This window comes from Amblyomma maculatum, chromosome 7 (assembly GCF_055883805.1).
Source record: "Amblyomma maculatum isolate TAMU_Amacu chromosome 7, ASM5588380v1, whole genome shotgun sequence".
Lineage (NCBI taxonomy): Eukaryota > Metazoa > Arthropoda > Arachnida > Ixodida > Ixodidae > Amblyomma > Amblyomma maculatum.
This window is the reverse complement of record NC_139350.1, coordinates 60,246,503-60,268,324: the sequence shown is the minus strand read 5'-3', so window position 1 is coordinate 60,268,324 and position 21,822 is coordinate 60,246,503. Positions and strand designations below refer to the sequence as shown.

The 21,822-nt window shown below is 44.8% G+C and overlaps 2 long non-coding RNA genes across 2 annotated transcripts; one reads left to right on the top strand and one right to left on the bottom strand.

The window, feature by feature from the left end:
• Window positions 1-494: 494 nt before the first annotated feature.
• On the bottom strand, window positions 495-10,039 carry LOC146183533 (uncharacterized). The gene is made up of 3 exons (XR_014708769.1): window positions 9,907-10,039; window positions 9,087-9,194; window positions 495-699 (listed from the first exon to the last, which is right to left on the bottom strand). It is a non-coding gene; the product is annotated as an uncharacterized LOC146183533 (long non-coding RNA).
• Window positions 10,040-10,174: 135 nt separating this feature from the next.
• LOC146183532 (uncharacterized) lies at window positions 10,175-16,506 on the top strand. Its single transcript, XR_014708770.1, has 3 exons — window positions 10,175-10,323; window positions 11,716-11,841; window positions 16,152-16,506. It is a non-coding gene; the product is annotated as an uncharacterized LOC146183532 (long non-coding RNA).
• The last annotated feature ends 5,316 nt before the right edge of the window (window positions 16,507-21,822 follow it).

Below are 21,822 nucleotides of genomic sequence, written 5' to 3'. Positions count from 1 at the left end.
AAGGGCCAAGATTACAATATTTTAGTAAAGTGATTAGCACTGCCAAATGTTTGAGCATTACATGAGGTGAGAGTATGGGTGTATCCCAGACAAGGGCATTGCAATTAAGTTGCTGCTCATCTGCAAAATACTGAATTAAACCAATCTTATGAAATTCAACAAACGCCGCCCACTTTGCCATTTTATCATCAGTCCCTGCCTGCAGTTCGAAACATCTTCATTGGGCTTACCTCTAAAAATTGTCTACGAAACATATCTGTGAACTTTTCTTACTTCACTGGTTTTGCGGATTATTTCCAGTCTCAAAAGGAATAACAAATACATGTGGTTCTATGACACATACAGTAAATACTTACCTTTCTAGGTAGGTTACAAAAGGGAAGTAATGCAGAAGGTAGGCAGTCTAAACATAAATGAGTGTGTCAATATGGTGTTTTGGCACTGGAGTGTTTATTACTCCAATCATGTGCGTTAATAATGAATGAAAAGGCACATAAGTAGGAATACTTTATTTTGACACAGAAGCTATGGCCAACGTGTGTGTGTTGCCATTACGCTCGTAAGTGAAGTGCAGACTTGTGAGTACACTGTTGAGCCAGTAGCACAGGGAGCAGTCAACTTGGGCCAGGGAATGCCATGCTTTGAAAGGTGGGCAGCTGTTGTCATCTCTCGACTAGTATCAGTCACGTGCAGGATCGGCTGTCACGGGGAGAAAAAACAAAAGAATGCAAGCTCAGAACAATAACAAAACACCCAGAGAAACTCAGAGATGTACCAAATTTAAATAAAAAGATAGCAGGACTGCAGCTAATGCAGCAGCTCATATATTCTAATAGTGGATTTGCATATGGTCACTCATCATCATCATCAGCCTGATTATACCCACTGCAGGGCGAAGGCCTCTCCCATATTTCTCCACTTAACCCGGTTCTGTGCTAGCTGCATCCACTTGACCCCTGCGAACTTCTTAATCTCATCCGCCCACCTAACTCTCTGCCGCCCCCTGCTACGCTTTCCTTCCCTTGGAATCCAGTTTGTTACCCTCAGCGACCATCGGTTATCCTCTCTTCGCACTACATGTCCTGCCCATGTCCATTTCTTCTTCTTAATTTCCACTAGAATGTCGGTAACTTGAGTTATTTCTCTGACCCACTCTGCACGCTTTCTATCTCTTAATGTTACCCCTACCATTTTTCGTTCCATAGCCCTCTGGGTTGTCCTCAACTTAAGTAGAACTCTCTTAGTTAGCCTCCACGTTTCAGCCCCATAGGTGAGTACAGGCAAGATGCAACTGTTGTATACTTTTCTCTTGAGCGATACCGGTAAGCTGCTAGTCATAATCTGCGAGTGCTTGCCAAATGCGCTCCATCCCAATCTTATTCTTCTTGTTATTTCCTTTTCATGGTACGGATCTGCGATTACTACCTGCCCTAAGTAGACATATTCGCCTACTACTTCCAGCATATGGTCACTACACCCTCAAAAAGGAAAGAAGCACAAATGCTGAATTCATGACTCGTCAAAGGAACCAGACAAGAAGAAAAGTGTGCACCCTGTAGCATAGCCCAAGAATGAGAAAAGCCAAAACAGCGAAAAGGTTACCCTAAGTAAGGCCAGTACTAGTGCTCTCTGCATGCGTGTGACAATGTATCACTGCAGTGCACATGCACAGCAGAAATGGACACCATGGGTGGTAAAGAACTTTATCAACACTGGCCGCAGACATCAGAACAGACAGCTGATTGTACTTTGGTATAACGCAAGCGTGCGGGCTTTGGTAGGTTGTGAAGCATATAAATAAACGTTGAGACATCTTGAAAACCATGTGTGCACATTTTCATTTGCTGCTGCATCCAAGAAGTTTCGCTTGCACTGTTCATTAGACGACATGCGTTGCTCTCGGATTGTAGCGTTTGTCGACTACACAGCATGATTCCAGAATTGCGACTAACTCAGCTGTGAACATTTCATTTTTCTAAACTTGCGAAATTCTTCCTATGGGCTGTGAAAAAGAATGAGGAACTGTTCCACCGAAATGTAGTCGCTCGCCCTCTATAATGCACATGATGGCAGCTATAAGTCATTTTGTGCCAAACAGTAATTTCCATACAAGTAACAAGAAGTTCTCAAACTATGTGACAGGACCATAGCTATTTACTTTGAGGGTGGCCACAGCAAATGGGCAACAACCACAAGATGGCCAAATCCCTCACCGAACTACAGCACCACAACAGTTGCTACAATGCTAGCATCATAAAACCTCTGGCTGTCTGATATATGGTCCTCATCACAAATACACCAGTTCATGTTGTTAAGGAGGCTGTCCATGAGCATCATACTTCTCAAAGCAGCTAAAAAATATTGCAAACAGAGACCAACACTTGATTTTAAGTGCAGTAGCAGCACTACTAACATTCAGTGTGTTAATGGAGTATAGACACCCTGAAACAGATGACAAAAATTCAATTATAAATTATTTAGCAGTTGAAGATAAAAGCCAGGTGATGATCTGTACAGAGTAATGTTTTGCATGTCGTTAACAAGCAAAATGCGACCAAAATTAGGTGCATATGCTCCTGTAAGATGAAGTGCTGCACTGGCCTAGCCCAAGCAGTGCGAGTACCTCGAGTCAAAACGCTTTCAAGTGCCATCATCCATGAGATGGTTGCCCAATAGCAATCGGAATTTTCATAATGCAGCGTTCCTTATCTTCGGCTAGCATTTTTCACTCTTCCCAATGGATGCAACCCTCCCCCAAAACTCCAAATTGAAGACATCAATTCAGTCATGCAGAATTGTCAATAATGACTTGAACCACAAACCAACTTGGAGAGGTGGAAGCAGGCTCGAGCACTTTGAAGCTATAAAACGGGAGTTTTGAAGCACGTTTCTAAAGTCAAAAGATTTTATTAGCTGAATTTTTTATACCTGACATACCAAAATAACCTTTTTGATTCCTTTTTATTCAAAGATCAATGCATTGCTGAAAATGCAAGACTAACAGCCAAAACATGTATAGATGTTTAAAATAACACAAATGACCTTAGCAACAATTTGGAACAAACTAGTAGAAAATGCAATGCTTGTTAGCTTGAGAAATGTGGACTATACCACTAAGATGTGCTCAAGCACCACTAGACTAGTTCGGAGTTCACATCAATAAGCAGCACATTTCCACTCTCTATCTTCTGCATATAATTTTTTTTTATCCATGCCTGTTCTGATAAAATTTCCAAGTCACTGATCAGTAATAACTTCAGTGAGGATAGACTGCACTCAAGGATAGCCCTTTCCTCCTCCAGATGCCCTACTCCATGGCTTTCTGTCAGTGGCTTCTCATGTTTTCGCTTGAGTGGCACCGGAGCTTCCTTAATTTTAACATGTTAATGATGGGCCCTCCATGCCTGCCCAACACTTGTGACATTTCTAATGATTGACACCTTCATGGTGTCACACCCATAATACTGTATGTTTTTGTCTGACGTATGTTTGACAAGCTTATTATTAACAAAGAGGTTCAATGAAATAGATCTATGACTGCCAGAAACGAGGCTCATGCTGGTCTGGCTTATGGGATTTAATGTCCCAAAGCAACACAGGCTATGAGAGGCTCATGTTCTTCTATTTAGCAGAAAAGGAAAAAATTGAGGAAAGCATATAATTAACTAATAAAAATAAAATCTGCATTGGTGATGAATGGCAATTAGAAGTGTATCTACTCTCAAATGAGAAATAACTCATTACAAACTAGGAAAACAAAACAAAAACAAGAAACATGCCACTGTTGAGGTCCGAGACCTCCACATTATGCATCCCATGCTTTACAAACTAGCTACAATAATGGCTGTGCAATCTTTTACTTTCAAGCTATTTATGTTGCATGTATCCCAACATAGACAGAGTTCATCAGTGCTAAACTAAACCACAGCAGCAGACATGGGAATGCCCTGTAAATACAGCAATAAGGTTAACGACTGGGCGAGTTGGTAATCATTCATTTTAAACCAGCCAAAAGACGAGACACAGAAGCCAGCCTCATCTCGTTCGCTTCTATTCTCTGTCTCGTCTTTTGGCTGGTTTAAAATGAAATACAGCAAGTGCCAAGTAGAACATGATGTGAAGCGTGGTGTCTGAAGGGTTGTGTATGAACGAGCCACGCCGGCGTGGCACGCCACTGCTCGTAGTGTACCCAACCTCCGACAGGCAGTGAGACCCACGGATTCGGGCAGTACGGCCAGTGTGACTCTTTTGTCTTCCCATGATAACTCTAGACTGTTAGAAATTAGCGGAAAACGAATATATTAGTTTAGGCCGTTTACAGTCTCCAAACACACCACGAAATATGTCAGCTGTATTGCATTTCGCTTCTGCTTAAAGGGGGACATGGCTCTTAAAATTATTTTCCAATTTTTGACCAAATTTGATAAAACCTGGCATTCTGATTCAGTTTCTTGCACTGATTTCAAACATGCAACCATTTTTCCAACTGGCCAATTAGTTCAAGAGATAATGAAATTAATTGTTCATAATTTGCAGAAACAATGAAAAAATAACAGCACTACAAAAAAATTCACATGGACACTTTGCTAGGTACTAGAAAGCATAATGAATACAATGTTAGGAGCATTTCTTTTTTTTTTTTAACAAATATTAGCGATGTTATAGCAGTTCAAAGTTTTCAATTTTGCTCTAAATCAGACAGGAAGGCACTCACATTTGGAGCAGTGAATTTTAAACTGCTATAACATCGCTAATATTTGTTATACAAAAGTGCACGTAACATTGTATTTGTTATGCTTTCTAGTACCTAGCAAAGTGTTCACGTGAATTTTTTGTAGTGCGGTTATTTTTTTATTGTTCCCGCAAATTATGAACAATTTCATTTTATCTTTTGAACTAATTGGCCAATTGGAAACATAATTATATATTTGAAATCAGTGCAAGAAACTAAATCAGAATACCAGGTTTTATCAAATTTGTTGAAAAACGTAGGAAAAATAGTTTTAAGAGCCATATCCCCTGTTAAGGATGGCGACAACGAGACAAACGCGAGAGCTGCCGCTTTCAACTATTGTGACAAGAATTCCCCACCGGAAAGGAACGCGGGGTGTTTGGCCAGACGGCGACAGCAGCCCAAGTCGGGCCATCGGGAAACAAAATAGGTTCAAGTGAATCCCGGCGTCTTCCCGCCTGGGTCAGTACCCTCAAGCCGGCCACGCGGTCATCCCCTTCGTCTGGCTGACAGCGCGCAAAGGCCCTTGCGACGCAGACGGTGTGGCCCAGACCAAGTCCTCGCTAGCCATCTACCCTACGCTTCTCCAATTCGTCTTGCCGACAGCGCGCAGTGGCGCGTTCGACATGGTTCGACGCGGGAGTGCCCCCGACATCGACGCAGGTGTGTGCCAGACTGTGAGACGCCGGCAGTCAGTGAGCTCCTCGTGTGCTGCCCTTTACACTGCCACAGCGGCTTCCTCCTTCCCCACCAAGTCTAAACTTTCGAGGGGGGCCCCGAAAAAAAAAAAAAAAAAAGAGAGAGAGAGAGAGAGAAAGTAATCGGATTTCTTGTGAGGAGGCTTTAATATTTAGACACCGCGTGCAGCAAAATATAACATTAAAATCTCGAGGAAACGCAAGGTAGCCAATTGCATGTGTATGTAGTCTTCACGCCATGCCAAAACGGCCGTTAGTCAAGCGTAGGTATCACCTCCATCAAAGAAAGAGAAAACCAATATTCTTCCCAATTTAGTGTATCTGTGAACTGGAGGCGACGGTGGTAGAAGAAAGACAAGAAGCTCAGGCGGCGTGCCCGCCCTGTGGTGTGCGAGAGGCGCTGTTATATCATAGCTATATTTATCGCACCGCCGCCAGGGCCGGCATGTGTTCTGGCTGCAATGCTCTTCGCTGATTCTGCATGTAGAAGGGCCCCCCCGCCTCCAATTTCCCCTTTCGAGAAAGATGGCGCCGTTGCGGCAGCAAGACTGTATCTGTGGCTGAGGCGTCCCGAGTGTTGAACAGCAACCTTGGAAAAGGCCAAACCTCATAAAGCGTTCAGACGTTGGCCCTTCCCAGTGGTTTGTATGAGGTTTCCAGTTCCTAGTCTCCAGTGGTATACAAAACTGATCATATGCGGAAGCACCTTATCGCAGACCAGACTGTCTGTGCTCGCTGATAGCTTAAAAAGCCTCATCCTGCGCTACTCTAATTTATTAGGCGAATGCCACGCTGCACCACACTAGAGTAACCCGCACATGGCATTTTAAGCTTTAAAACATGCAAGAGCGGTGTCTGACTGCTGCTCTTCAGTCACAGAGGGGAGTAATTTCATATATTCGTTTGAATCGTTCAATGTGGCCCGCGCACATCTAATTGCTTACAACATTAATTGACTCATTTAAACATTGCTCATTCAAGATTTATCTTATTTCAACGTCAAGGAGATTTCTAAACTCTATCAAGCCTTTGCGGCTATTTCTGTTATGAGACGTTCCAATCAACAGCTAAAAATGAAAACCATACCTACGTTTGGTTTTGAATTTTCTCACAACGAAAAAAAAAAAAAGTGTACATGACATGAAAAAAACAAGAGAGCTATGTCTGGAGTAATGGTCCCCAACCGGCTCAAGGTATGAGGATGCTGTAGCACAGGCGTTCGCATCACTTCGGCCACATGGGGTTCTTCAATGAAACTGTCATCTATAAGCATATGCCTGCCATGCTTTCAGCTCCGACCGAAATGCTGTCTCCCAATTAGGATCAGACTAGGGTATCCCAGCTCAGTACTCGAGAGCTTTAATGACTAAGCCACCGCGGTGCCGTAATAAGTAAATAAATAAGCTATGAAGACTAAACCTTTTTCTCGGAGCGTACCAGTTATTTCATCCGTTTCGTTGCTGCGCCGCCGCGGATTTTTACTCTGACAAAGTGACTATAAATCGGACATCGGCTCTCTGTGTACAAGCCCGAATCCGGCTCGGGCCCGCACGTTTAAGTCCACCCCGGGTCCAGTAAAAATGTTCACGAGTCGGCCCAGACGACCCGTGGGCTGAGCCGCACCCGGCTTTTGGGCCGGCCCATGCCCACGCAGTATCGTGTGAAGCACGTGCTACCTTCACCCGACACTTCTACACAAGGTTTGACGATCTTCTATTTTTTCGGTTCCTGGGGCTGCCTTTCAGTGGGTCGCTTTCTACTTTTCGAAGTCTGAAAGGTAGGCAAGGCCGGCAGAAAATATCGTAGGGACCGCTTCCTTTGCTAGCAACGAGCAACGCTTTGTAGCACATGCCCATTTAACTCTGTCATCCATGTTTTGGACACAAACCTGGGCTTCAAATGCCCCTCACAAAGAGTGACTGTATAGCTCGGTCCTATCTTGGTATGCCGGCCGCCATAGCTGAAGCTGTTCGACATCTTTTCGCACCGAAAAAAGCTGACATTTTTCATTGCAGAATACGTAGCCTGTATCGCAGTGGAGAACAATGCACGTTTTTTCCACATTACATTACAACTTAGAATATACCATGATCGAAGAAAGGCGTGGAGCGGGGGCGTCAGCGAAAGTTGAGAACTGACTGCAATTCCTTGCGGCAACCAGCGAACCCGCGGCCACCAACAGTCAACGCAGTCTCTCGGCAGCCTACAGAAATCAGCGCATCGGTATCGCCACTTACTGCTTGGTGTGGAGCAGCCCGCTCACGCACTTCTATTCTAACACCATGATGCGGAGGTTGTGTTTCCGGGCCGACCAGTGGCATATGGTAGTTTTTTGCTTGACAATTACCTCAGACAAACTCATTATGAAATCCATTGATAGCCAAGCCATTATGGGCATAGAGCAGCGGTCTCAAACTCATATTGCTACGTGGGCCGCATTGACAAAGCCTTTTCTGTCATGACCCAGGAGCCAGAAAACAAAACAACAGGAAACAAAGTACAATAAATAATGATAAAATGAACAAAAATAAGCAAAACTTTTTTTTTCCAGACCAAGCCCTTCCATTATTGCAAAAGAAAAGCAACGTGTGCTCCTTTCCGCTTGAATGCCGGACAAAAGCAGTTTCAGGATCACTCGGAGAGAGGTACTGAAATGACATACCTGTTAATAAATACCACACTTATAATCCTCAGCAAGAAAAAAAAAAACGCACACTTGGAAATAAAAGAAAAGGCAGGATGTCTGGCTCCTTGCTTTTGAAGGCATAGTGATGTCAAATGAAAGTTCATGCAGATTAAGTGGTCAACGCCTTATCAAAAATGAATGTGTACTAACTGGGTACTAAGTCTGAGCTTATTTTAGTTCGAAATCAGGGCTGGTGGTAATGCTTTCAAAACGTAGGCTAAAAATTGAGCTGGGCAGACTGCACCACGCAGCTTCGCTGGCCGTGCTCTAAGACCCCTGGCATAAAAGGATCATCTCTGATGAGTGGAAAGAGACTGCCCAGCGCTGCTGCGCCAGAAGATGCAGGAGATGACAAAGCAAGTGAGTGCGAGGGCATGCTCACAATTCTTGCTGCTACAGTGAGCCTCATTTGCTAGGCTGCTTTGATTAATGTGAAGCAACCCTGCCACAATCGGCTGGTAGGCATATCAGTGCCCGGAGAAGCTGTCACTGTTTTTAGCTGCTCAACGGCCCTGATAGTAACCAAATAAATAAATAAATAAAGTTCTTGCAGCAACTTTGTCACACGCACAAAAAAGCGACACAACCAATCTGTGTAGAATACCATTCGTTAAAGAAGGCAGCTTTGCTAGTTTCTCACAGCGAATTGAGAAGACAATATAGCGTGGTTTGATCTTCCATCTCGTGCAAACATTTGTTTGTTTTTGGAGCTAGTCTGGTTTTCTTAGTCTGAATCAACTGGTACATTGCACACTGTTTGCGATGCATTAATTGCAGCCGAGAAAGAAAGGCTGCGAACTACAAGCTGGACACCGCAACTGCAGCAAGCTGCAGGGATGCTTGCTTATTTGAATCCTTCATGCACTCTATGCAAACTGGTGACCTGTGCCATGTTCCCCATGTAAAAATTAAAACAAATGACCAGTCCCGGTGGCACAGCAATTGTTTTGAAATTAAGTACAGGGCTCACCTTGTGGCGTTGGAGCATATGCTGCCTCCGCCTTTCATAGTCCCATTTGTTCAGCCTCAGCAACCAGCAAGCCCATGCTAGACTCCAAAACACATATCAGGAAGGTCCCTGCGTACAAATATTAGACGTCAGCTAAGCGATGTTTACACACACAAAAGAAATTAAGACAAGTACAAGGCGAAATCGCTTACCTCACCGTAATTAGAAACTGGCCCTGCATACACTTGACAGTGCGCAGTCATAAAATGAGGTATGAAATCATTATTCTACACCGCGTCATTACAATGCGGGTCACACAAAGGGTCACGTCGCACAAATGGTTAGTACGTCGTGGTGCACCGAAACAAAAGCTTCCCACACAGGCCTGTGTGATCCTCGCCTTTCCTGCTTCTACGCGTTGTTTTGTCATGTCCTAGTATCTCCTTAAGTCCCTCCATCAGCTCAAAGACGTTACAATCAATAAATATTCATCCAGACCGCTGAGGAAAGCTCACCCAAGTTTCCCGCCCTTTTTAGGCGCACGCAAGACTGGTAGTCAGGCGTGTTTTACATGACTGAGACTTTTGTGCGGTTGGCCTAATAAACGGTATTTAACCGCATGTTCCTTGGTGTAGAACTACGTTGAGCTTTCGATTGAAACTTTCTATAATACACCTTTGGGCCGTTCGGGCCCACTGCCGGCCAAGCAGGCTCAATGGTCGTCAACAGAACATTTGGGCGCAGGGAAGTTGAAAACTAAATGTAGAGTTCCAGACAGCGGGCAATGACTCAATACATGCATACTGAAATATCTAAAAAATAGAAAAAATTGCTTACGTACCGTACAACACGAGAGCGCACGGCTGGCACGGCGACGCAGCTCCCACGGCTCCGACGACCAGCTATTCTGCTACTAAAAACAACCACCTACCCACAAAACAATAGCCGGACGTGACGTTTTTCTTAAACCGGATAAGACGTCATGGGTTGCAGCAAGCATTTTGCTCCTGCAACCCGGTTGCAGGAAGCATTTCGCTACTGCAACCGGGTCGCAGCAGACGGCGCCTCAAAAAAATTTGAAATGAGCCAATCCAATCCACCTGACAAGTTGACGTTTAGTCATGGAAGATGGCTTCACGTTTCCGTGTTCTGCATTTTCTGCGCAGTTACAAATACCTACGGCTGTAATGCACTGCTAGCATTGTTTTTGCTGTGGCTTGGTGCGCCTGGCACACTTTGTTCACCCGCCGATTCCAAAGTAAGTATTTCACCGAACTTTTGTTTCTTTAGTGCAACTTTTCGATGCACCGATAGTGGTGAGCTTTTGGGTAAGGAAACAGCTCTGTACAGCAGCCGAACGGTCGAGTGTTTTAGGCGAGACTGACAGGATGGCTCCGCGCCGACTAACTAGAGTGCAGCCTCAAGTCTGAGGGCCATCTTTCTCGGCATTACTGGACGCTGCGCCAGTAAGCCGCGCAACTCCTCTGTCTCTGATAAAGGAGTGCCTGCCCGAGCTTTAAAGGAGTTAATTTGTTAACGATGCGCAACGTGCTGAGTTGTAAAAACTATACGAGAAAACTTTTGCACTCGAGCCTATCGTGCGACATGCCTACACTTGTGAAAACGTTGCGATTTTTTTTTTTTTTTTTTTTTTTTTTTTTTTTTTAATGGACAGCCGCTGATCTTTCTCTCTCGAGCTTTACGGCAACTACAGTTTCTAGAAGGAACGGCTGTAGCTACTAAATAACTAAAGGTTTAGTACTCTCCTTCAGCTTTGACAAACCAGGACAGCACCTTGCGCATGTTGGTTATGCATGTGGGACCGAACCGCGCAGAACAACCGGACAAAGAGATGAGAGAAAAAAAAAAGTCAGCACTTGTCTTTTTCTTGACCCGTTGTTCTGCGCGGTTCTGGCACGAATTTGACATACCGCCGCCGCTATACAGTTGGGCTGTGAGCTCTGGTGCCTGCAACGCCTTCTTTTATGCAAAACAGGCATACTGGGAGGCCATGCAAGCCGCGGGCTCAAAAAAAAAAAAAAAAGAAAAGAAAAAAAAAAACGAGTTGAGCAAAAGTGAGATGAAAACAAAATTGTTGTTGCTTTGTCCTTACAGATATTCAAAGGCCCCTCAGAACTTCACTGCATTATTGACAGCGAGATAATGCCAAAGCTACACTAGAGCCATGCAGCACCTTATAGTGCATGATACTGAGCTTATGTCTCGCACTGAAAGCTCTTACCATGTTCTTAGATTATCATATTAAAGTAGCTTTAAACCCATGCTTGTTAATACAGTGATAGCCATAAATTGAATCTAGGGCATCATGCTCACATACAAGGCTTCTGATAACCGCTGGTCACATGATGTGGGCTATAGCAGAAACCTGTACCTGGTCATCTTACAAGCATTTGTGCAATTGATGCTTTTAATGTGTTGTAAAAGTTTTTGTGTTCTGTTTCTGTATGGGAATGCTTTCCTTATTGAAGGCTAACATTTGGCTTGCTACAGCAAAACCTCTACCTAGTCATCCTAAAAACAGCACCGCAGTTGGTGCTTTTAATGTGTTGTAAAAGTATTTGTGTTCTGCTTCTGTATGGCAATGCTTTTCTCGTTGAAGACTAGCATGAGGCTTTCAAAAATTTTTCAGATGCCATTTGCTGTAGCCGATTTCGTAGGCCAACAGGAAGCAGCACTTTGAACATGGAAAACTGTCATCCACGGGGGAAAAACAGCAACATCCCTTTGCATTCTCATTTCTTTGGTATGGCTAAAAGTGAGTATTGTATCATTATCTATATTATTAATATTGAATCATGATTGTCAGTGTTGAAGTTGTTTGAGCGTGATGATTTTAAACACACAGGACATCCCTTCGACATTAAGGTTTTAGCTTGTTTACATGTAGGATGTAGAACTGGTTTCAACAAACTTTATGCAGCAAATTCTTTTTACATTGTCCACCATGTTACTTTTTGTCATTGTCCGTTGAAGTAAATAACCAGTATTTTACGTTTACACAGTCGTCCACTCTTAGCTTGAATGGGAATGTGTGGCATGCAGTTTGCAAAATAGCAATGCATCCGTCACAGCCATGCATCAAGGCTAAGTGGCTTGTGCGTAGAGGGACTAGCCGCTCCAGTTTCACGTCATCTGCCTCTTTGCTCCGGTGTGCAGACGTGCATTGAGGCAAAGTGGTTTATGTGTAGAGAAACCAGGAGCTTCTTTGTCACATCTGGCTGTTTGTTACGGTGTGCAGATGCACATCGAGGCAAAATGGCTGATGTGTAGAGGGACCAGCAACTGCTGCATAACGTCCTTCGCCTCTTTACTACAGTGCACAGCCGTGCATTGTTGCTAAGTGGCTTGTGCATGGAGGGCCCAGGAGCTGCAGCTTCACGTCTGCCTCTTCGCTCAGGTACGCAGGTGCGTATTGAGGCAAAATGGCTTATGCATAGAGGGACCAGGAGCTGCTGTGTGGCATAGTCTGTATATTTGCTATGGTGCGTATCGAAGTACAGTGGAGGGGCTCATGTGTAAAGGTACCATGAGCTGCTGCGTCATGTCGTCTGCCTCTTTACTATGGTGTGCAGGCATGCATCAAGGCAAAGTGGCTTATGCATAGAAGGACCAGGAACTGTTGCTTCACATCTGCTATGATGCGAGCTGCGTATTGTGGGTGGTGGTAAAAAAACATTGCCATCAGATACAAATACAGGAGGTTACTCACTAGCTGACCCTGAGGGGGCCTGTCCTGTCAAAAACAAGGGGTCCCTAGTTTGGAACCCCAGTGGTGGTGGAGGGACTAGAGGCTGGTACTTCACGCTGTCTGCCTCTTCGCTACGGTGTGCAGCTGCGATGGATGCAGTGGCATCTCAAAAAGTGCATGCCACGCACTCGCATGTTCAGCCTGAGTGGACGACTGTGTACCTGCTATAGCTTTGTTATTCATAGAATAAACCTAGGCTAAGTTGGATAAATTATAGCTCACCTCATATGTGGTCAGCAAAGAAAAGCCACTCCAGAAAATCTGATGCATTTACTGTCATAGGATTCTTATTCATATACATGCTACTGACAAGTCAGATTCTTCACCCTCAGAAATGCCAGAAAAATAACCAAGGGTGCGTCTGCAATAGTCTAGCTTGCTCTTTCTCTGCAGGCTTGAGTCAGATGTGTGTTCCATTGCTATGGGTGGGACAGGTGTGAATCCTTGATTTTAAGCTTGCAACAAGTATGTTATTGTAGTTTAAAGGCAAAACGGTACTAATAATCGCAGCCCCCCGTGGCCTTTATCCCCTTTTAATAGTGTTGCTAGACACTGAATTATTAGTTTACTCTGCACTGTTTCTGTCTAGTTAATGTGCGGAGATGTACATATATTTATATGACTTGGAGTTGTCGACTTTGCACTTAGAAACATTGTAGCGTTATCTGATGTGTTGCTTTCATTTCTTTAATGATTTCTGTAAGGGATCGGTGGGTATGCTAGGCACCATTATTAGTCTGCTCTTTTTGGGTCACCTGTTCAATGCCCAGCTGCGGCCGTCTCCCACTTGCCCGCGGACAGGAGGCGGAGAGACGCGCACAGAGAGGCAGCTACAGCAGCTATAGTGCTTAACGGAAACGTAGGCAGAGAGGGAAAGAAGTCCCCTCTTCCGAGGACTTTGCTGTCGCACTCGAAGACGCGGGTACAGGCAGTTTGTTCTCGTTGCTGTGTCATGTAGGGGGCTCATTTTTATTTAAGGAGCTTTATGAACAGTATACAACTAAGGGGTCCTTAGTACTAAGCGTACTAAGGGGTCCTTAGTACGCTGACTGGACCCATCACCCGGAGGCAGCACAGCTTTGAAACGAGCACCTCTTTTGGAAGAACTGCTTATCGTTCAAAGAAAAAACACTGTCAGGTTGAAGGGTGTAAGGCCCGCTTCCTTGTTGGGGAGCCCATAAAAGTGACAATTATTCAGTGCAGGCGCGCTGAGTGGGGTCTCGTTGAGGATTCCAACCCTGGATGTCAACAATGGTGGGAGATGGCGGCGTTGAAAAAGGGCAAGTGTGTAACAGTGACGGTATGATGCGGAGCGGGAGGATGTGGGTTGGCTCTTCTGATGTGGTCCGCAATGGTGCTGACTCGGACGCCAATAATTGCAATAATTGCCCTGTAAAAGGAGCCGCCAAGGATGCAAGCTTTGGGCAATGGTTGCGCACGTGGGACACCGTTTTGATGGGTTCTAATTTTTTTTTTCTTTTTTTTTCCTAGGGGAGAGAGTTTGGCATGTGACCTAGTGAGCCAATCATTTCGAGGTCCATTCTCTAAATTCTGTTTGTTGTGAAACGAATTTGTTGTCCCTTTTGCATTGCTTGTATTAGGGAGAGGGTGAAGAACTTATGAAAGTGGAAAGACATGCCAAAATGTTTGTTAGCCAGTCATGTGTGAGTTCGTTGTCATTGGGGATGAGAAATGTGGGCGGAGTCCCGAAGTTAATGAAACGGCCCCGCGGCCTGGAGAACTCGTTCTGAGCTAGATTTTGATCTCTTTCCTCTTCGGCATAGATCATGGTCATTGTTTCACCTGTTGTAAATACGTACATTCATGTATAAAATTTTCAGTTCATCTTCCTCTCCGTGTGCAAGTTGTTGTGGCCAGATGCAGTAAATTCACTATTTTCATTTCTATATAACGTGCCTTTCTGAAGATGGTGAGCTCTTTTGTCCAATCCTGTAAGAAAGCAGCAAAGCGCTCCCAAATCTTCCACAAAACTGTGTGATATCTTTAATACTAACTGCGGCTTGGTGTCACTCAAAACATGTAGTTGAGGTAGATTTCTTCCCCCCCCCCCCTCTTTTTGTTCGTTCAAATGAGGACCAGCGGACACTAACTCTTGCTTTTGTAATGCCCTAGGTTTGATTGCAGTTTGTGTAGTCCACACACTTGTCCCCGATATTACATAGGGGCAAATTAGGCGCCTTTACAGGGGCAGTTTCTTTGGCGCCCACTACCTTCCCCATAACAAAGCTACAGTGTTTCTTGTGAACAGCTGGCTGCATTTATAAATACCATTATTTTTTTTGTAATTTGTTGTGCGTAGTTGAGAAATCCATCATATACATGCACAGCTGGTTGCCAGAATTATGCAACCATATTCCAGTAACTAACATCCATGCTGCATGCTGCCGGTAATACATCAGGAGCTTGTGGTTGTCAGCTTTTTGTGTTTTGTGTGACTATAAGCCTTGCTATTGTAATGTCACATATAGCGCTGTGGGTAAACAAATGACTTTACTTTTAACTCTTGTAGAAGCATGAACACTGCGCAATCACTGCGGTGGGCTATGCTTCCACATTGGGCTTTAGCCACATGTCAAATGTCTATCTTTATTCTGCTGCAGCAGCTTGCATGTTATCAGATAAGTTACTTCGTCGCAGCTGCTCTAAGGAGACGCTTTCTAGACGCTTGTAGCCTAGATGTTGATGTCGATATACCCCCGACACGCCCAGGGAATGTCTTCGGTAGACGGTACATGGAAACCAGCGAAATGTGCAGTTTACAGAACTAAAAGGTAACAATTTTAAATGATGTTATTATTGATCACTTCTTTTCAGAGCAGGAACAATGACTTTAGAAATCTGCCTGTTAAACCGCTCAAAATGCAGGTTTCTGCCGCCAATGCGTACCTGTGTAATACTGCAATGCTCTGGCTGTGCTTTATGTTCATATACAGCATCCTTTATGCTTAGTTTCTCTGCATGTGCACTCCATGTCTTGGGTATTGCTGAGGGCGCATAGCAGCAAGCATAACATGCCATGTTTGGTCAGAGTGGCATGTTCAAAAAGACGACATAAAAACATTAAAATACTGAATGCCAGGTTCTGGTGAAACTACGTTTGTATCTTTTGTTATTCTGCATGGGTTTTGCTGCAGTTATATGACCTTTCTATATAGTATGTGACAGTTCTGAATGGAGATGCATGCGTACAGTGCCACCTGGAAAAAGCAATTGAGAGAAACTGGCAGTTGCCCTTGGAGATGTGTAATCAAAGTTCAGCACAGATAACTTGAATTTCATTTTCCCTTCTATTGCAGGAGGAGCCCAGCCTGCTCTTTCCATCTTAGGCCTGAAAGACCAGCAACAGCTGATCGAGCAAATGCACAGGATAGTAACTGCTCCTGGAATCCCGGCCTGCGGAGGCCGCCCACAGAGAACTCGATCATCTCCTCGCTAATTCCGAAATATTAGGTTTCAATAAATACCTTTTCCTCCACCACCTCCCCAAGGGAAGAGCTGTCACGGCCAAGGATAATTAAAAAAAATTATTCAAGTAGATTCTTAATACTCCAGTTGGCCTGCATTTTACCATGCCATTCCTTAACATCGATATTTTTTTAGTGTAGACTATTTATGCATGCAATTTTTGCAATAAAGCCAAAAAAAAATGCTTTTTTTACAACCTCGCATGCTGGTATGCCTATGCACTTAGCATGTTTTCAGGAATGGTGCATTTGTGTAAAGCTCAGCTAGCATATGTGCCTCTTTGATGGAAGTTTTAATTGCACACTACTGTTCAGTGCTTTGTGTGTGAAAGTAAAGCAGACAACAGGAAACTTGAACCTGTTGCATATTCTATTGTCTGCTTTACTCTCACGACAAAGGCATTGAGCACTAGTATGTGACTGAAATTTCCATGGCACATGCTTGCTGAGCTTTACACGAATGTTATTGGCAAGTTTTTACACCAATAGCGGGCCCTGCAAGCGTGTTCCGGGAAACGTCCGAATGTCCGCCTCCGGCTGCCCGTCGGACGTCCGTGGGACGCGATCCGGATCCACGAACGATAGTCCGACGGACGTCCGCTGTACGTATATCGAACATAACCGGACTTCCGTCGGATGTCCGAAGGTCCGAAAAAGGACGTCCGTCGGTCGACCGTCGGACGTCTATGGCCGTCTGGGAAGGGTGCTCACGTAGTGCATTATACGGTTCTTACCTTTTTTCCTCTAAAAAAGGCAAAGTCATTGTTAAAATGAGAAACTCAACTGAAAGCGTTAAAAGAAATGAGCCTGGAGACGCCTAGCGTCTCCCAGCTCCAAAAAGCAGCTTCGCGAATCGCGCTTAATAATTTCTATTGGTATGGGCATCAATGCGCGTTGGTAACTTGGCAGTTTTGATGCGAAAGTCAGCTTGCACCTTTTGGAGGAAAGGAAAGAAGAAAAGTTAAACATAGAGAATGCAATGTAAAAGGTTTTCACCTATGCATGTGGCTTGTGAAAGACTCTGCTTTGGACCTAGCTACAACGCGTTGTCTCATATACTGGGTAATCACCTGTCTTAAGCCGCTTTCTCAGTGAGTTTCCTCGCAACTTAAACGTGCTAGTGTTTCTGCCTTTTTCGGAAATATGTGTTTTTGACATGATGTTGTGCAGAACTATCAGTCGTGGGGCACGATCGCTGCGTCTAAGGGTTAAAAAATATTGTCACAATTTACTCGCACTGCGGGTGCAGAGTGAACTTACTTGAAAGCAAACCACGAGGACTGAGGAAGTAGAAAGGAAGTTGCGGGGGAGGAAGAAGAGGAGGAGGGGTGGTGCGCCGCACATCCGCACCGGCCGGTGTGGATGACCCTAGCGACGCCACTGGCCACTGCGTGACGGGCACAAGGACGTCGCGAGCAGTTTGATACAAAACCGGCCGTGCACTGCGCTGGTTGTGCGGGCGTAATAATTTTTTCGTACATTCTTGGCTTCACGCGTATTTTTTTAAACAGCGTTCAAGCTTGATGATGAAATAGAAGTTATAATTTAATTGCTACAATATAAACAGTAGTATTGTGAAAGTGTAGTAAAGGATAGGAGTTTTGTTCGTTTCGTTGAAGTGTTCCATTTGCAATATCCCAGGTGAAAAATTCCAGTTGGGAATCAGCTGGTTTCAATTGGTCCCAACAGCGACCTTGCTGGTTTCAGCTGGGCCAGCTGGTCCCAACAGCAACACCAGCAGCTTTCCAACTGGGGTTAGTTGGGAATCTGCTGGTTTCAGCTGGGCCAGTTGGTCCCAACAGGAACTCTAGTGGTTTTCAGTTGGTCCCAACAGCGACCTTGCTGGTTTCAACTGGGCCAGCTGGTCCCAGCAGAAATTGGTCCCGACAGCATCTGTTGGTTTCTGTGAAGGTAGTTAGTTTAGCAAGGGTTTTTTTTTTCCGGGTTTGATGGTAACAGTAGCATCGTTGGTTTTAGTTTTAGTAACAGTTTACACAGGTACAAGTTGAAGGAATAATTTTGTTAGCATTCAATAGTCTCCGCTGGCATCTGGCCAGTGAGCAATTTGGCATTCAGTGTGGTGGTCAGTTGCGTATTTTATTATTTGCAACAAAAGCTCTAATATTAGCAACGAACTAGTAGGTAAAATTATGTTATATTTTTTCCGCTGCCGTAAGCAACATAATGTTATATAAAATTAAGATTGCATGAGTTAGTTTCGTACGCAGTAAACAGCATTGACAGCAGCATGGCGGCGGCCAGGAGCGGCCGTACACACGTGCACGGCGTGGCTTGTCGATTTGATATGTGTGGTGCGCGAGCGTAATTTTTTGTTTGAAGAAACTCGTGTTAGCGCCTATTCTTCACAAACTTGCTCTGAAGTCGAAATAGTTCATCAGTTGTTCTCTAGGCGAGAGGAAGACAACACTTTGGATGTCATCGCATGGCGAAGACTGATACCGATCAGCAGAGCTGCCCGAAGAGTGTATATATTGAGGTACTTATTTGTGTTCTTATATCTGCACGTTAAGTAACCGAAGAGGTTGTTTTATTTATTCGTTAAATGTGTTCTGCAGTTAAACGGGAGCACGCGACCATATCAGCTACAAAATACGCAGTCAAGATTTCTCTGAAAAGATGGCAATCGCGCAGCTGTTTTCATGACGTTCGAGGTTTTTGTCGCTGCTTTCCGGAGCTCATCTCGAGTGTCGTCCCCGTGAGCGCGGCCAAGAGCGGTTCGATGATTCTGGTACAGCGCGGACATTAAATTTTCGCGCTGCTGTATCTCCACGATATGCGGTAAACAGCGTGAACAAGCAAAATAATTTTTTGCCGCGCTAGTCCTCGATCAAAAACTGCATTAAATAAAGATGAAGTCAGGGATCAAATTGTCCACAGGCTGTGCGTTGAACTTATAGCTTATGGTTAGGCTGATCTAAACGTCGGCTTTTTGTGCATGTCATATGCTGGAAACCTGCATTTTCTAATTTAGCTTTCCGCTTCACGAAATTATTTAGCTAAACTTCTGGTGTGAGTAACATATTTTTTTCCGGTTTTCTATTTCAGCCGCGCACCACCGAAGGGCTGTTTGAAAGATGTGGACGGAGTGGCGATGCTGTTTATGATACCAAAGCTTCGCAGAAAATACAAGACAGAAGCCACTGGTCTTGAAAGCTGCACATGTACCCCGTCGGCACTGAAATAAATGTTTTTGGCTTCTTTTATATTGCGGCTTCTATATTGCTGCACCTGAGAAGCAGCACTGTGAGGTGTGTTTCTTGCTGGTGCAACACAGCTTGTTCCGCTGCCTGCTGCTGAGCCCAGCAGCAGCTGGGACCAACACCAGCTGGTCCCAGTTGTAGTTGGTCCCAACTGCAGCTGGTCCCAACACCAGCTGGTCCCAACTGCAGTTGGGAATTGTCCAAAAAACCAGTTGAGTTGGGACCAGCTGATTCCCAACTGGAAATTTTCACCTGGGATTTATTATAATGAGCTCAGTGAGAAAAGCGTTAGCTATGGTTTTGTTTTCGAACATTCAAGAATAGATTGTAGACGGCAGAACGCTGGCTGCCGCAACTTCCGAATCATAATATTTAATCGTGCTTCGTCATTAACTCACGAACATAAATCGGCGGCGCTACGGAAATAACTATATCAATTAATGATAATTCCCTAGCCTCATTGACAATTATTTACGTACCGTACCATTTCTTTCTTTTTTTTTTTTTCATGTATTGCGCACAGTCACTGCGCATGCCTCCGTAATCATACGCATTCGTGCGTCTTTTAAAGCAGTGCCTCCTGGAGAACAGTGCCTGCAGCGTCGCGCCTGTCTCCATACTTCCATAGTATTGAAATTGGCGGTCTGTTTCGCTGAGGGACTGTGTGGATCCTCGATATTCGCCTTGCCCTGGCGGCGCCATATTGTCTTTCTGATTGGCTCTGAAAAGAGTCACGTGCTTCAAACTTGTGGCGCGAAACCACCAGTTGAGGCAAGCACTTTTAGCGGTTACGTCAAAATGACGTAGCCGTGAAAATTGATTTCAACCGGAGCTATCCTTGTTGCCTGGATGACAAATACGAATGATTTTGGAGTGGAAGCAAAGTTACTGATGGTGGTTTGGAGAACACTTACGCTCGATTAACCAATGTGATGAAAATAATGGCATACTGGGAAGGAGCCGATGCTCAAATTTGATTGGCTAGAGCTATGTCACGTGAACCACGTGATACGCAAGCATATTTAGATTACGTCAAATTGACGCGTCATGACGTAACTGATGTGCCGCCATTACCGAAAATGCTGACGTTTGGCCGCCATAATTACCAGACCTTCTTTATTGGAATGCTCCGTCGCTTCTGCGCATGCGCCAGTTGAAAGAAGAGAGGAGGAATAACTTGCCGGACGTGACGTAAAACTTGTTTTATGTTTTCTTTGTAAAATGTCTGCCGCTTCTCGTCGCTGTTTCTAGCGATAGGCCGATAGCTGGTCGCCAGTGTCGCCGGCTCCGTGATCGCTCGCAAGCCGGACTTGGCTGTGGCGATGGTGGCGGACGGGTTTCTTGGCATCGTAGTTGTTATAATACTCCTTGAGCTTCGGCCTCGCGTACTGCTGTTCGTCAAGCGGCATGCTGTGATATTCCCATGCGTTCTCTTAGTTACAGATAGCACCGTCTCCGACCTGTGGACTCTGCGACGCTAGTTCTGCAATGCGTGTCAGCCCGCCCTTGTCGATGGAACATGCCTTCAGTATGTCGCAAGTCAGCATTCCATGTACTTACTTGCATTTCCCGAAATTTATACGAGTCACTGCATTTGGATCATCCTGAAGTACGTATACAATCGGACTGAGGTGTACAGCGCAAGTAGCGCAACACATGGGATGCGAAAAACTCGTCTCCGATCGAGTGCGTAGTTGAATGGAATCTCGCTGTCATTTTTATCGTTGTCTTCGACTTCGACACCACTATTTAGTAGCAGTGGTAAACTTTAATCACCTGGAAATACCAGTATAAAAAGGCCGGTTGGAGACAAAATTGCCTCTCTATCCTGGATTTCAAGAGGTCGGTTAGTGTATCCGCAGGGCAATTGTTTTGCCATTTTCGTTGCCTTTATCGGATGTACAAACACGAATTCGGTGTCCAATTGATGCAGGCAGCTTGGCACAGCTAATCTATTATGAAGCTCCGGTGCGGTAGCCAGCCCGGGACTAACCGGGAAATAGAACTTCAACCGGGAAGGCCAGCTATTCATCACAGCTCTCAAGCGACTCGCTGCCGGCCTACTGGGCTAGTCATGCAACCGTGGAACCCAGGTATATTTTCAAGTAAACTTCTGTACTTAGGAGTGCCGGGAGGTAGACCGCCCGCGCAAAGAAAAAATGCTCTCCACATCTGCCGACGCAGTCCTGCCTCTAGTTTTGCTCCTAAAGTTGAAGGCTCGAAGCGCAAGCTGTGAAAGTCCTGGTATTTTTGCGCAGTATTTATTTTCCAGCTGCTCTAGC